This window comes from Xiphophorus hellerii, chromosome 5, assembly GCF_003331165.1.
Source record: "Xiphophorus hellerii strain 12219 chromosome 5, Xiphophorus_hellerii-4.1, whole genome shotgun sequence".
Taxonomy (NCBI): domain Eukaryota; kingdom Metazoa; phylum Chordata; class Actinopteri; order Cyprinodontiformes; family Poeciliidae; genus Xiphophorus; species Xiphophorus hellerii.
In genome coordinates this window covers 12,104,429-12,118,848 of record NC_045676.1, presented here as the reverse complement: position 1 = coordinate 12,118,848, position 14,420 = coordinate 12,104,429, and the positions used below count along the sequence as shown (strand labels likewise).

At 35.8% G+C, this 14,420-nt stretch overlaps 1 protein-coding gene across 20 annotated transcripts in view; it reads left to right on the top strand.

Moving 5' to 3' along the window:
* The window catches only part of ptprdb (protein tyrosine phosphatase receptor type Db), a 249,115-nt gene that overhangs the window by 84,998 nt on the left and 149,697 nt on the right, over positions 1 to 14,420 (top strand). For all 20 annotated transcript variants that reach the window (XM_032563278.1, XM_032563279.1, XM_032563295.1 and 17 more), the window contains one exon: positions 6,084 to 6,109. The gene's annotated coding sequence lies outside the window, so the exon portion shown is untranslated. The remainder of the gene's footprint in view (positions 1 to 6,083; positions 6,110 to 14,420) is intronic.

The following is a 14,420-nucleotide window of genomic DNA, read 5'->3' as shown; positions in this document are numbered from 1 at the left end:
AGTTTTCTATCTTTTTTTTTTATTTCTAAATCATTATTGAGCTGTTGGGGGAAATGTTTTCTCCCAAGTTTCATCACCAGACTTTAGATTCTCTTTTTCTCACTGTGTTCTCACTTTCTTGAAATTCACCACTCACTTGTCAGTTCTGAAGCGCAGCTTGCCTTAAGTATTGGGATTCGGCGCGTAAGCTCATCTCATTATCCTCAATTTCGTGTGTGTGTGCGTGTGTTTGCGTGTGTGGGTCTGCAGCTCATGTATAAGTGCATAACTGACTATGAGAGTGTGAGTGAGTGATGGGTGCGTAAGCCTCCCACTCCTGCACTCTGTTTGAAATAAAGCGACAGATAATCGCAGGGCTCTGGTGAAGCGAGCTCATCTGAGCACCGATCGATACGGATGCCATAGCTTCAAAGCAACGCTTCAAAGAGGGGCGAAATAGCCATATGCTCTACGTTCTAAGTGTGTGTGTGCGTGTGTGATGTGAGAGAGAAGGAGAACCAGAGCCCCTGACAGTGAGACAAAAGCCAGAAAGAGGGAGAGTTAGTCTTGTAGTGGAGAAGAAACTGTTTTCATTTGACAGCAAACATCTCATCGCAGCTGACTTGGAACGCTCGGATATAACTGCTGTCCCTATTTGAGTTGGACAAAATCATTGTTTCCTTCACTGGCAATCACCCTGATATTATTGCTCTGTCATCTTTTATTCAGCATGCCAGCAGCGACTGTGGCCTTTTATGAGGAAATGGGCGAGGAGGATACACAAACACACACCTAGCGAAATGGTATAAATACAGGAAGATAGAAAATCTAAGAGACTTCTTAGTAGACAATTGCTAGTTAGTATGAAGGCTTTATTTTCCTCCAAATATTTCTACACTTTAGAATTCTTTTAATAAAGCACCAACGTGACCTTGTTTTTTTCTGGCTGTTTAAATCTCTGAAACTTTTCCAGTGTTTTGCTTTGCCAATGTAAAATTATTTTAAAGACCACCAAAAACAATGCCAGAGTGACCACAGATTCCACTGACTGTACAGAGCAGTGATTCACAGCCCTAACCCCTCCCCCACCTATTTCTGTGCCATGTCGATCACTCCTTGCTTGCAAGAATGTAAGTAGCACTATACCCATCAGTTTCATTAAAGTAACAATGTGTTAACTAAATTCTGTAAAACCAGCGGACACTGACTCATATTTCAAACCCCTCACCTATTTTTGTGTTATTTACTCCTATTTTTTGTCTATTAAAATAAAAACAAGTGTTTCTTTTGACATTATTATAACTCTAACAATGAATACACTTTATTATCCCAGGACCTGTATGAATATGTTTTCCTTTTAGTTTTAAATATAAGAAATTAGATGATGATACATTTTTTAAATAAGGCTGGCCGATATGAAAATTACAAAGGATTAGAAAATCTTAATGAGCTGCCAATGCAGATTGTGAGATTGTCTATGTATGAAGCACATTCTATGCAATGCATTTCTTTGTTCTTGCTTAGATATCCTTTTAATTCATCTTAAAAATATAGGATGAAAGGATTACTGTTTTAATGTTTACCATGGTAAATGTTTATTATTATCATTATATATTATTAGTTTTGTTCATTTAAAACAATCCATCCATAAAACACAGAAGACACTGAAAGTAAGTCACTGATATTCAAACCACCAATGAGCAGAAAGTTTTACACATAGCTGAACTTTGGACTTTACAGTAGCACACCAAATATTTTTTGAAAATATTTTGTCCTCACTACATGCAGACAGAAACTACAGGCTGAACCCTGTCTTACAGCTGCTACTGTTACATAATATTTTTATACCCACCCACTTTTGGAAAATATGTGTTAATACTGTGGAACTGCTGTGTTGTTACTCAACATTATACAATTAGAATCTCATACTGGCCCATCTCCACTGCACTGTAGAATTGAAACCCATAAGGACTGGAGTACAGCAGGGAAGAGTCTAAGAGGGCTGCTGTGTTTAGCTGTGCCATCTCACCTTCTTCAAAGTGAAAATGAGAAAGTATTTTTGTCTTGTCTATGTAAAAAAAAAGTGTCTAGAAGTTTGGGAACGAATCTAAGTGTGATAAAACACGTGTTTACGTTGTGTGCGTGTCACAAAAGAAGATGGGTGTGTGTTTGTGTGTCAGCATATCTAATTAGCTGAGACAAGCAGGTGTAAAACAGTAATTAATGGCACAACTGACTGACTTCATTATCTCCACGTGAGCTTCTCATGCTGCCTGAACACACATATGCACACGCACACAAACCAACACCGAGAGAATTCAAGGAAACATTACAACGAACCCCTGTTCACTGTGTGTGCAATCGTACGTGTGTTTAATGGTATAATAGCAAAGCGGTGCAGATAAGTGGAGACGATCACTGCGCAGGTCGCCGCTTGGCCACTCAAAAACGCTCATTTAGCTTTCAAATGGACTCATTACTAATGAATCGCAAGCTGCTTTAGAGCAGGCTGAGCACACAGTAATGGTTTGGCCATCTTCCACAATTCAGGCCCAACACGCTCTTACACGCACGCTCGCATTGACAGAGATTGAGAGCGAGTGTCCAAAAGCTCCAATTACCTTCACGTCCAATGTAAGAGAACAAGCTAGAAAGCTAATTACATATAACTCACATGCAAGACGAAAAACAATCAAGCACCCACACTTTCCTGGCAGGGTAATTTGTTGCCAGAAATAAAGCATTCTCATGTTTTTGCGATGGTTAATGTTTACAACAAGCTCGTTCTAGAAAATGCGCCTGTGTCATTGTATTATTACCATAAGTCATTATTACACCCCCCTGAGCCCAATAAGCTTTATTAAATCATCAATAAGACTGTATAATTTAATGATCCCGGTTTTAGCCAGATTGATTTACACTTCAGTGCTCTGCCAGGCCTGAGCGAGATCAAATGAAACTCAATGCCTCCAAATGTAGCATGTTGTCATCCACTAATTGGAATAAATATGCTTTTTTAACTATCGTTAAAGCACATTCCCCTCATAGTGGTTTGCCAGGACAAACATATCACTGCTGCTCTTTCCTGCTCTGGTGGGTGACTGAGTGAGTGAGATGGCAGTGATCGGGCAGAGTAATTTGACCTAATGAATATGTCGACAGCCTGTTTCTTTCTCTCCCCATTAAACACTGCTGGATTAGATTTACTGTGCTTACTCTAACAACTTAAAGACTCCATCAGTACGGCACTTTCCACTCTCACAAACACACCCCCATACACGCACACACACACTGATTGGCCTAGCTCAGTGGATCAATGGCCTCTTGGTCAATGTCTCCTTTGGGAGGGTTATCCATCAGCTCCTCACTAATGAAACAATCTGATCACCGTGTCTGTGTGTGCGTGCTTTATGAGAGTGTGTGTGTGTTTGTGTGCGTGCTCTCATGGGTGTCAGATTGGTTTTAAAGCACATGGATGTAGTGTCATGTTGTTGCTTTGTAGGTTAATTACAGTTTGTACTATTTTAAATACTTTAAGCCACTTGTGCACTATACTCATTACAAATATATTTTACCAGTCTTCCTATGAAGGTTGTGGGAGAGAATTATTTGTAACCAACATCACAGTTGTTGTTATTCCCAGATTTCAGAGCCACTTTGCTGTAGATATTAATGAGGGATGCTATACTTTGTGGCTCTGTGGACTTTCACGGTAAGAATATTTCTCAGGTCAACGAGATCCAGCCAGCGCTGAATCTGTTTACTGTTCTTCAACACTGCCAACTAGTGTATTGAGTGCACTGGTCTTTTCATAGATTAGATTTAAAGAGATCTGTGGTTCCTGTGGTTTGTCAGATTTGCCACAAAAATGAGTGGATCAAAGCTACTAATACCGCCATTCAGAAAAATCAAACACATTGAACACAACATCTTATTTGGTGAATGTCAGCATGACCTGCAAGTGCACTGTGGAAGCTGACTATGCCCAAAGCTTTTTATCTTCCTCCAGTGGAAGCATCATTGTTTTTTCCTTATGATACACTTTATTTGTACTCAGTCAGGTTTTCCAAGTTTCCAGCTGGAAATAAATTAATGACCCCCTGAAGTTGAAACTCCACCAAATTAAAGGTCTTTAAGCAGCTGCGAGTTTATTATTCAACATGGCTTCCATATATCTGAAAAATGAAGGTACATTTATCTGCACTTTTGACCATTTGTATTTCCTCAAGTTATTTGCACAAATATTCATACTTATACAATCTCATTTTATGATCATGTGCTTTTACTGTTTGATTTCATAGCATAGGAAGAAATGCATTGTTTCCTGTCTTTATGACTAACCAGTGTTATAATTTGCAAATTGCTGTAATTTTACAGGTTACAACTGTGATCAGATTGAATGTGATATTATTCCAATATATGAGCCCAGGTTTTTGGGATAAATTGAAACACAGCACTGGTCCTCCATGTTCTTTAAACACTTGTTACTTCACTTCTGATGTAATCTTTGTTAATATGCTGACATTAGAACTCCTTTGTTATGGTTTGGAAAACATTTGATGGTCCACTATCTTCATAAAAAAGCAAAAGCTGTTTTGTATTTTTTGCTGTGTGAAGGTGATCAGACCTTCTAGTCTGTTGGTGGCATTAATTTTGTATTATACACCTGCCCACTAAAGTTCATCGAGGCTGTCTATGAGTCTTCCCATGCAGTCTAGATTGTTTTGACTGTACAGGCTTTTAATAAAGTCTATAAACCTCCCATTTAATGGGTGGCACCAAATACACCCCAAATACACAAAACAGTGAGTAAGTTCAAGACCAGAAAAATATTTTTTTAAACAGTTACATTTGTTCTTAGAAACTATTGTGTGTGGAGATTTGTATTTTTTCTTTTAAGAATCATCTTAGACAGTAAGGACACTGTCACAGATGTCCAGTTCTAATGTATATAAAACCATTAGAAAGGTTTCTAATGTTTCTACAGTGCTTTTTAATGTATATAAAAAGCATTTGCTAAATAAAATACCTACTCTATGTGCTTTTAAGTTCTCCTCAGGCTCGTGTTAGAAAGTGGTACATTCAGTTTGTTTTGTGACCTTTTCAGAAGCTAAGTGGCAAAGTACATCTAATTTGTTTGAGAAGGCAGCAATATATTTCAAGTAGGGTCTGCAGCATTTCAATGGGAACTTTTTAAAATTAGGAAACACTTTCCCTGTTTCCATGATTCAGAGAATATATGAAGGTCACTGTAGATTTCTGTGTATTTGTTTATTTTAAATTGTTACTGAGTAATTGAGTCATGTCTTTTTCTAAACGTTCTGTTTATTGTAGCCATGAAAATGGTAATGGAGAGAAACGGTTAAGGTTTTCAGTTGCTCTGAAATGACCAAAAGTGGACGGCAGAGCAACAGTACCACTCTGGTCACAAATGAATTTCCACCCATCATTGACTTCAATTTCATTTTGGGCTGTGATGATCTCTTTGACTCAAACTGAGGCTTCGAGAAGCATAATGGTCCAAACACATCACAAGGTGTTTCTGAAATACATAAAAATGGCTATCATCAAGCTTCTTGAAAACATTAAATGTACTGAAAATTGACAGATTTTGCTTTAAAAATGCTTCCATGCCAGGACGTCAATCTTAAATGATCTCGACCACCTCTGATAAGAAGTGTGGTCAAATATCCATTAGATTTTTTCAAAAATCATTAAAGTTGTATGTTGTACAGTTTAGCTGTTGGAATAAATTAAGCAGAGCCTCTAATAACAGGAAGGACAGGAATGAAGTGAAGATATTGTCCATTTATTATTGTTTTTGTGCAACCAATTAAAAAACATTGGAAAAAAGTGCAACAATTTTATTTTTTTAAATGCATTTGATTATTTAATGCTTTCTGTCTGAATAAAGGCTTAACTGTCGATTATGAAATCATGGTTTATGGAAATGCTCTAAAATTTAACAAAAGCATAGATAAACTCACCCTACTTTGTGAACTTTCTTTATAACTTTTTGTTATGTAGCCTCCACTGAACTAATTACAATATTTTCCCCTCCCATTCTCTTTTGTCTCTCCCCGTTTTGCTCCCTCTCTTTGCAGTTTGACGTGCTGAAGTGCTTCTTAAGGTAAGATTCCCATTTTTCGTGTTTTGCTTCTGTTCTTCGTACCCTGACATTTTACCCACAGCACACCGCATGCCATCAACAGTCAGTACAGTGTGTGTATCAGTGTAGTATTTGGGACCTCGGAACATATTCTGCTCACTAAAACACAATAACACCGTGTTAAGATAACAAAGACACTGAGTGGCAGGGAGCTCCACCACTGCATCTGATGTGTGCCGAACTGAATCAGAAGTAAAACACTTTTTACTGAAATACTTGCAACTCGTTTGCAATACTTTTCACCGCATTTTATTCAATAGTTTTAAATCAACACAATGGATCATGATTTTGTGATGTAAATCTGAACAATGTTTGAGAGTACTGCGTTAAAGCTCATAAATTCCCCCTGCTTGGGGGTGTTAAAACCGTCAGAATCTGTTATTCTTAATAAGGTCCAGCAGGGAAAAACAAGAGCAAAAAAACTTTTTTCAGAACACAATGACAATGGTAATGTTTATGGAGTGCAGTTTCCAGCTGTACTATATCTCACACTTATTGCTTTCAGGCTGGAATGCTCTGTAATAATGCCAGCAGACTCACAACAGTTTCAAAAGAAAATTAAATCCACCACCGTGCTATAGACTGGCTCCGACCTTGTGTTTGGGTACACAGGGTTCCTTTGTAATATCTGACTGAAGCATAACTGTGAGCCTGGGCAAACTGCGGTGTACATGTTGTGCCTTTTTCTTACTTTCGTTCTACAACCAAATGATTTTAGACCGTAGATGACCATTTATTTTAACTCCATTGTCTGTTTAACCTGCTGTGAAGCATGTTTTCAAAAACAATAATTACAATTAGAGAACATTGTGATCAATAACATTATAAAAACCCACATATTCTTCTAAAAAACATTTGAATATTGTTGAAAAGTTCATTTCAAAAATTCAGTTTATTCCACAGTTTGTTTTTCACGTGTTTTTCTGTTCATTTAGATTATATGGACTTTGCAGCTAATAAAAACAAAACAAAATCAATTTCTCAGAAAATTTGAATACTGTAAAAATGTTGGCATTCTGAAAAGTAGCTTCTCTGTACACTGAACTGTGTTTGCACCAGTGCTTGGTCCGGTCTCACTTTGGATTAATTACTGCATCTATGCGGTGTGGTATGGATCTACTGAGATGTTGGAGAAATTGCTTTTACACCAAACTTCAGCTTTCTACTTCTTGGATATACTTCTTACAGTTATCTCCTGCCAGTGACTCCACAGTCATTAAAGAAGGTTTTGGTACTTTTGGCAGCATTTACATAAAACATGTAAGCAAAGTTTAGAATGGAGTTCTACACAGAGTGTCCTGGTGGATGGTTGTGTTTGCTTTGGACTTGATAAAACTCTAATAACCTCTGTCCCCAATGACTGTGAAAACTTCACACTAGATGTGATGCGAATTGAATTCTGTTTTTACTCTTTCTACAATTCATGAGAACTTGATTTCCTGATGAAATGAAATCCAGAATTAAGTTTTATCTGAGAAGGAGATTTGAACCGTAAGCAAAGGTCTAGTCCTTTTTCTCCTTATCCCAAACAGGAGACATCTCACATTTTCTCTGGCTTAACACAGATCCAACAATTTTAGTGTATTACTGAATACATCTGTATGTGGTGCCTCTTGAAGCTCTGACTCTGCCCGCCTTATGAATTTCCCCAAGACTTGGCTTCAATGCCGGATTCTGCCAAGGCTTCTTGTTGACATTTTATCTACTGGACAATTGTCAAGTCACCAGCCATCTTCATGATTGTGTTAGCTAAAACAAAACATTTCCATAATAAAGTCCCTCAGTAAGATTCAATTTCTTTTTGAGAAAACTGAGTTTTGGGTCCCTCCATAATTATTAAAATAAACAATGACCATGTTTATTTTAACTTGATTATTAAAATAATGTTCATGTTGCAGAAACTAATTGTCCTCAAGGCAGACATTTGGGGTTTAGATCCTGACCTTTTGAGCTTTACTGCTACTTTGTCTTCCCCCTCTTTTCTCTCTGCCCAATTTAGTGTCTGAATAATGTGACTAAAACCTACAGAAAAGTCTTTAAAGAAATAGAGCACTCTAATGACTATGATAAATTGGTCAATTGAATCACTGAAAAGAAAATGCATTTTTTATGATTTACTAAGATGCACTTGTGCATTGGAACAGTGGAAAAATAAATCCACTGCACTGAACAAAAAGCTACCAATGAGAAATAGAATTGCTGAAAAAAGCATTGTATTGGTAAAAATAAATCATATGTCTCTGCTTTTCATGCTTTCTTTTGGCATCAATGGTTTAAATTTGTGCTACAGCTTTTTTTGTATCTCAGCAAACCTGCTTATCTATGGACCTCAATCATTTTACAAGGCAACTCGTAAAATGATTGAGCTCCAAGGACCTGGATGATGCGATGGTTATTTTTTAAAAATCTTGGTTTTGTTACTGGTGCAGCATCTGCATGCAGTAGAGAAAATGCAAGGAACCAAAGAAAAATGCTGAAAAAGAATATGTATGAGCAAAATGAAACTCCAGGGACAAGTGAAAAGGAAAGGTGAGCATATTTATTCTTACAAGCAACGACTAAGTTTTCTGTTCGATCAGTCTAATTTCTGTCAGAGAGAAACAAATGATCACCTGGTCTCCTTACAGCCCATCTGCTGGGCTAACCCCACAGGAGGAGGAACTGGGCAGGTGCACTCATCATCTCTAAATGAGCCAGTCCTACCGCATCGGTCAAGTTTGTTTAACTTTGCTTTAGGATAACATTTTATGTTAAAGGCTTTATGTTAGCTTGTTTGTCCTGAAGAGCTTCAGTTTCCAGGATTTAAATGACAATATTTTCCTGAGCTGAGGGATTAGGATTCTCTGGTGAGGTGATTAGTGATTGTTGTGTAATGAAATAACTTCAGTACCCTTAAAGCTTCCTCTTGTGAAGTATTAGTACAAAAATAAAAACTTCATATCAATATTTGATAGAAATCGATTCAGCCGTTTAAAATACTGTTAACTTTTAATATTGATCATAATTTTTCTGTGTACGGTTGCGTGAGCAAGTACTTTATAACCACTGTTATTGTTTTATTTGTTGCAAAAGGTGGCAAAGAATAGAAGTTGACAATTCTAGCTATACATGTTTACTTCTGGGTTTTTTGCAATAATATTTTGGAGAAAAGCTTTAGTTCTTTGAGGTCAGAAAAGTATTGTGTTGCAAAATAGTTTCCAGGTTCTTGTTAAATTGTTAAATGTCTTCTTGTTTCAGATTAGGTTCATTGTTCTGGGGAGCTTTCTGTGGCTACACGTCCAAATGTAATGGAGGAACCCTATTGGTTGATGTGGGGAATGAAAGGAAACTGGGGAAACGAAAACCAAGTGGTAGTTTTTGTGGAGAATGATGGTCTAGGTTGGAGCGAAGGTAGAGATGGAAGTGTTGGAAGGGAACAGATTGCATAAATAATGAGCCTTAAAAGTTGCCTGGAGATCCAAAGTATCCAAAAAATTTAGATGCTTTGTAAAGACTTTTTCTTGGACTGGCTGACAACATTCAAAAGCGTTGAAGACACTTCCAACATTTTAAATGTTATTTGTTTCACAGCTATGATGGGGGGGAAAAAAGCAGGGGGGATGTTGGCAGCATGCAGACAAAGTGCAAATGTCTTTAAACATGGTAAAGGCCCCTACATACTCAGGCGTACCACACTGCATGGGGGTCTGTGGTACTCTGGGCGGACTCATTGCAGACTCAAAGCATAGTCCACGCTGCTCACAGAGTTGGCGCAGTATGGCAAAATGTGTTTAAGTCTTAAGCATACAAGAACTGGCTTCTGGTTAACTGCTAGTCTTGCATCAAGTATGATCTTTCTGAAGTAATGCAACAATAATGTGGTTGCTTTTATGGAATGTAGATAAAAGGTGTTATGTTTTATTTGGTTTTCTATTTGGATTTTAAATTGTGTTTGATATTATTTGTTTTATGTAACCAAAGGCCTTGCTACTGATAATGCAAATGAGCTTAGTCCAAAAATGTCAAAGGTATACAATCATCTTAGAAGACAAATGTTTACAAATAAAATGTTATATTATTTGTAATATTTATATTTAATATTTGGACTTTTCAAACTTGGGCTCCATTTAAATGAAAACCAGCTTATTCTGAAACACTCCGATGCTGAACAATCAAAGCGGCACAAGACTTGAGCTCAAAAAAACACAAGGCATATTTCCTCAAGAAAATATGAGTAGATTCAAGCAAATCAGTTCAAATGATTTCCAGCAGCTTTAGTTGTTCTCAGTTTCATAAAGTCTGAAAACATCTGTAGATGGGCAAAATTTTGTTGCACTGAAAGGAATACATAACTAAAGTAATGCTACATTAAAACAGAATAACAAAGTTGAAGCTCATTCTTTGACTTCACAGATCTTTGTTGCTCTGTCCAAATATGACCATTAAATAAATAGTCTATTCATGAGAATTTTACTAAATTTTAGTTTACTGCAGTACTGTTGTATATTTGACATAAATGGAAAAATATGCATTCTGTTACTCTGCATCTTTATTTAAATACTTAATGCTCTTTCACTTGAAGGAATTCCCCTTCACGTTGTATGGCTTTGGGGCAGCTTTGTGTATAATTTATTATACTTTCTGTTGCTCCAGTTATATTTTTTCCCTGCTTTATTCAAAATTAATGTTTTACCATTCAAAATTTCCTTGTGGTAATTTTTACAGATATGTCTGAAAAGATTTAAAAGAATAAAAGCTGCTTTGTTTAATTTTACACTGCTCCCCCCTGCTGAGGCTTAGAAATAGTTTGTAAGATTTTCTCACTTTTGAAGTGTTATTAGCTTCAATGAATTACAAGTATCTAATTTGACTATTCTTTCTAATGTTTGTACCAGCATGGTTCTCAGTAATATTAATTACTCATAAGTACGGTTGCATCAGAAACACTCATGTAAGAGTGTTAAGTCAATTTGTTCTTTGTGTTCATATAGATTTAAGCTCTGCTGTTGCAAAAAATGGAAAAAACACTTTTTCCGTAAGAGAAATATCTTTATCATTATTGACAATCCATGTTATAGCTGTCATGTATATGAAATGCCAACAAAATCCTGTCCTAAAAACGAGAGGAGAACACAAGAGGGGTGATTTTTTTGTCTGGCAAACATTTTAGTAATTTATTTTAAAATATATACATATTAAAACATCTGCTAAGCAACATAAAATCACAACTCCTAGAGAAAGTTAATCCAATCATTCTTGTTTAGCAGGTATTTGCTAAGAAACTGTTTACTTCTTTAGATTGCGGACCAATCCTCACTGACATGAACTTCAATAATAAAAATAAAGTTCTGTATTAGAGTCAGTTAAGACTCTACTACTGTAGAGAGATAATGAAAATGTGAAGTTTGGCCAAAGATGCCAATTGTTTTCAGTCAGCAGTGGCTTCATATTTTCATTCAGTCAAATTAAAGGTGTGTTTTTGAAAAGGAAACTGCTCTTTCTTAAATCAGCTATAGTACGTAATCAACACAGAATTTTTTTTTTTTTTTTTTTTGCTTGAAATGCTTATTTTTGTTGCATTTTGGGCAAAGGATAGTAATAGTTTTTTGTGTTGTATTTATTGCTTCGTCTTGGCCAGGACTCCCTTGAAAAGAGGATTTTGATGTCAATGTTTGTTTTTTTATCCTGGTAATATAAAAGGACAATAAACCCATTAGGAAAATTAGTAAGTTCAGTATTTCTTAGGTGAACTGCATTGAATTAAATTTGATTTTCTTATGTTTTTTGTTGTTTTGTTTTATCCATGAATTTCAGATGTAGGGTTGGGCATCTCTATTTTGTATCCTGCTATTTGTGTGACACACTCTTTCAGTAATCCAATTATTACAGAATTTCAATTAAACAAAAATATAAAGCATGACAATGTCTCTCTTTGCCTGAAGGAAAATATTTATGAAAGCAGTAAAATCAAAATTTTCTTGCATAAGAACAAATGTCTCAATTTTAGCATGTTAACCTTCCAATGACAAGTATTTACTTCTCACAAATGTGAAAATGTAAATGCACTGACATTCAAAGAACAGTGAGTCTTAAAAAAACATATAATAGTCTAAAAATAATGGTAGAACCACCTTGTGGGCAATCAGAATTCCATTGTGCATGAATATTAGTTGATCCACATGACCAGGGTGAATTAAACTCTGCTGGACTGAAATCTCTGTGTTTCCTGCGACAAAGTCACTGCAGTTCTTTTTCCGAACAGCAGGAGTCAGTACTGTGAAAATAACACCTCAACACAGGAGGAATTGCAGCAGAATAAAAATCTGCAGTTTAATCTAAAATAAATTACTTTAATCGTTCAGAAAACAATGTATGTAGAGCTCCCCTTAAAGCTTAATCTTTTCATCACTAAACTACTAATGCACTTATGTCATACATGTTCTTATACATTGCGGAACTTCATATTTTTTGTTGAGACAATTTTTGGAAGTTGCCATATTTTTAATAATGCACTGGCGAACCATCAGGGCCTTAAAGTTATTGAGAGAAGGTCCTGAGGGTCCCTACGGTAAGCAAAAAAAAAAATTATTTACCTAATTATTTAAAATAGAAGAAATCTTTTGTTATTAAAGGATGCAGAAGAGGTTTAATTCACAGTTTTCTGTGATGTCCCTTACTTTTTGTTTTTTGCATAAATAAAAATAAACCTACCAGAAATTAATTTTTGCCGTCACCAGGCAGAATTGTTTTGACTGATAATTGATAGTGACCAAACCAACTAGTTGATATTTTGATCAAAGAAACCTTGTTTTAATGCCATATTAAAAAATATACAAACAATCTTCTAAAAGAATATAACAAATATGCACTTCCTTGCTTACTTCTTTATTTTATATATATATATATATATATAAAGTATGAAGCTGTATATGTGTGTGTGGGGGAGTGTACGTGTGTGTAATATGTATATGTGCTCAAAAACTGTTAAATATGTACTGTATAAATAAACAGTTCATTTATTTAAATTCAAATGAATTGTTTTTCTAGATCTATGGAGATAAGCAGAGGACATCACTTCACTAAAGAAGCTACAAAGGATTTAATCAAAACACAGATGTCTTATTGTTGTGCCTCTTATTCAGTTTTAGATTTGTTATCCAATGTTATCTAAAGCCATTTGTGCATATGTATATCTGAGAAAACATGCCTACATCCAACGCTTTTGTCCATTTTCTTGTGGGGGTGTGTATGTAGGTGTGTGTGGTTAAGTGTTTGAAGTGGACTCAGTAAGGACTGTGTCTAGAGTCTCATTAGTGGCTAAGGTTTGGCCAGCATGCCACTACTGGAGATGCTCAGGGTACAAAGTCATATGCTATTGTACTGCTGGCCCATCTGCTTTTTTGGCCCTCACTTTAGGTTTTGTTCTCTCTCTCTATCGGTGTCCATGTTTGTTAGAAAAAGATACCTAGGTTTGTTTACTCAGCATTGTTTTCATTTTATATATTACTTTGCTATTCTATGATGGCACCATCGTTATGCCATAGTAGAACACAAAGAACATAATAGAACATAATTGATTGTTTTAAAGAAATCAACAAAATAATTGATCCCAATCAATCCAGAACTAAATTCGACTGAATATCTCTGACAAGAGTTGAAAACTTTTCTCAACAGTTTTCATTGTGACCTAGCTTGAGCCATTTTGCTAAATAGAAAAGAGCAACAATTTAATTTTCTAGCTGAAAAAAGCTGATTGAGATATAGCAAAGCATCCCCACTTTGGGACTAATTCAGGTTGGCTTTACTACGTAATTCTTAGTGGTTTTCTATTGTATAAACTCTAGATTGTTATATAAACTCCAATTAAAATACTTTGAGATTTTAGGTTGTAATTTGACAAAATCTAAAAAGTATGAAGACTTTCGCAAGGCACTGAATGAAACCCTAAACAGCCACCAGTATTAAGAGTGTTTTTTGTAGTAATGTGACACCCAGATATTTATGTATGCATAACATAATATACACCTTTGCAGATCTATTCAACTTTAGGACTATATGTGATATATACTCATCGCATATCTTTTGGTGACAATAACGACCTTTGTAGTGAGACTTGGTTCTCGTCAAATTAGGTATTTTGTTTGATTTTATGTCAGTTATTTGACAGAATGATGTTTATTTACCATCATCAAGCTCTTTTAAATAAGCTACAATGTCAGACATCAACATTCATTAGTTCTGCCTGATGACTTACAAATATCGCTGCAGCTGGATATAAATTGATGAAAAAAAG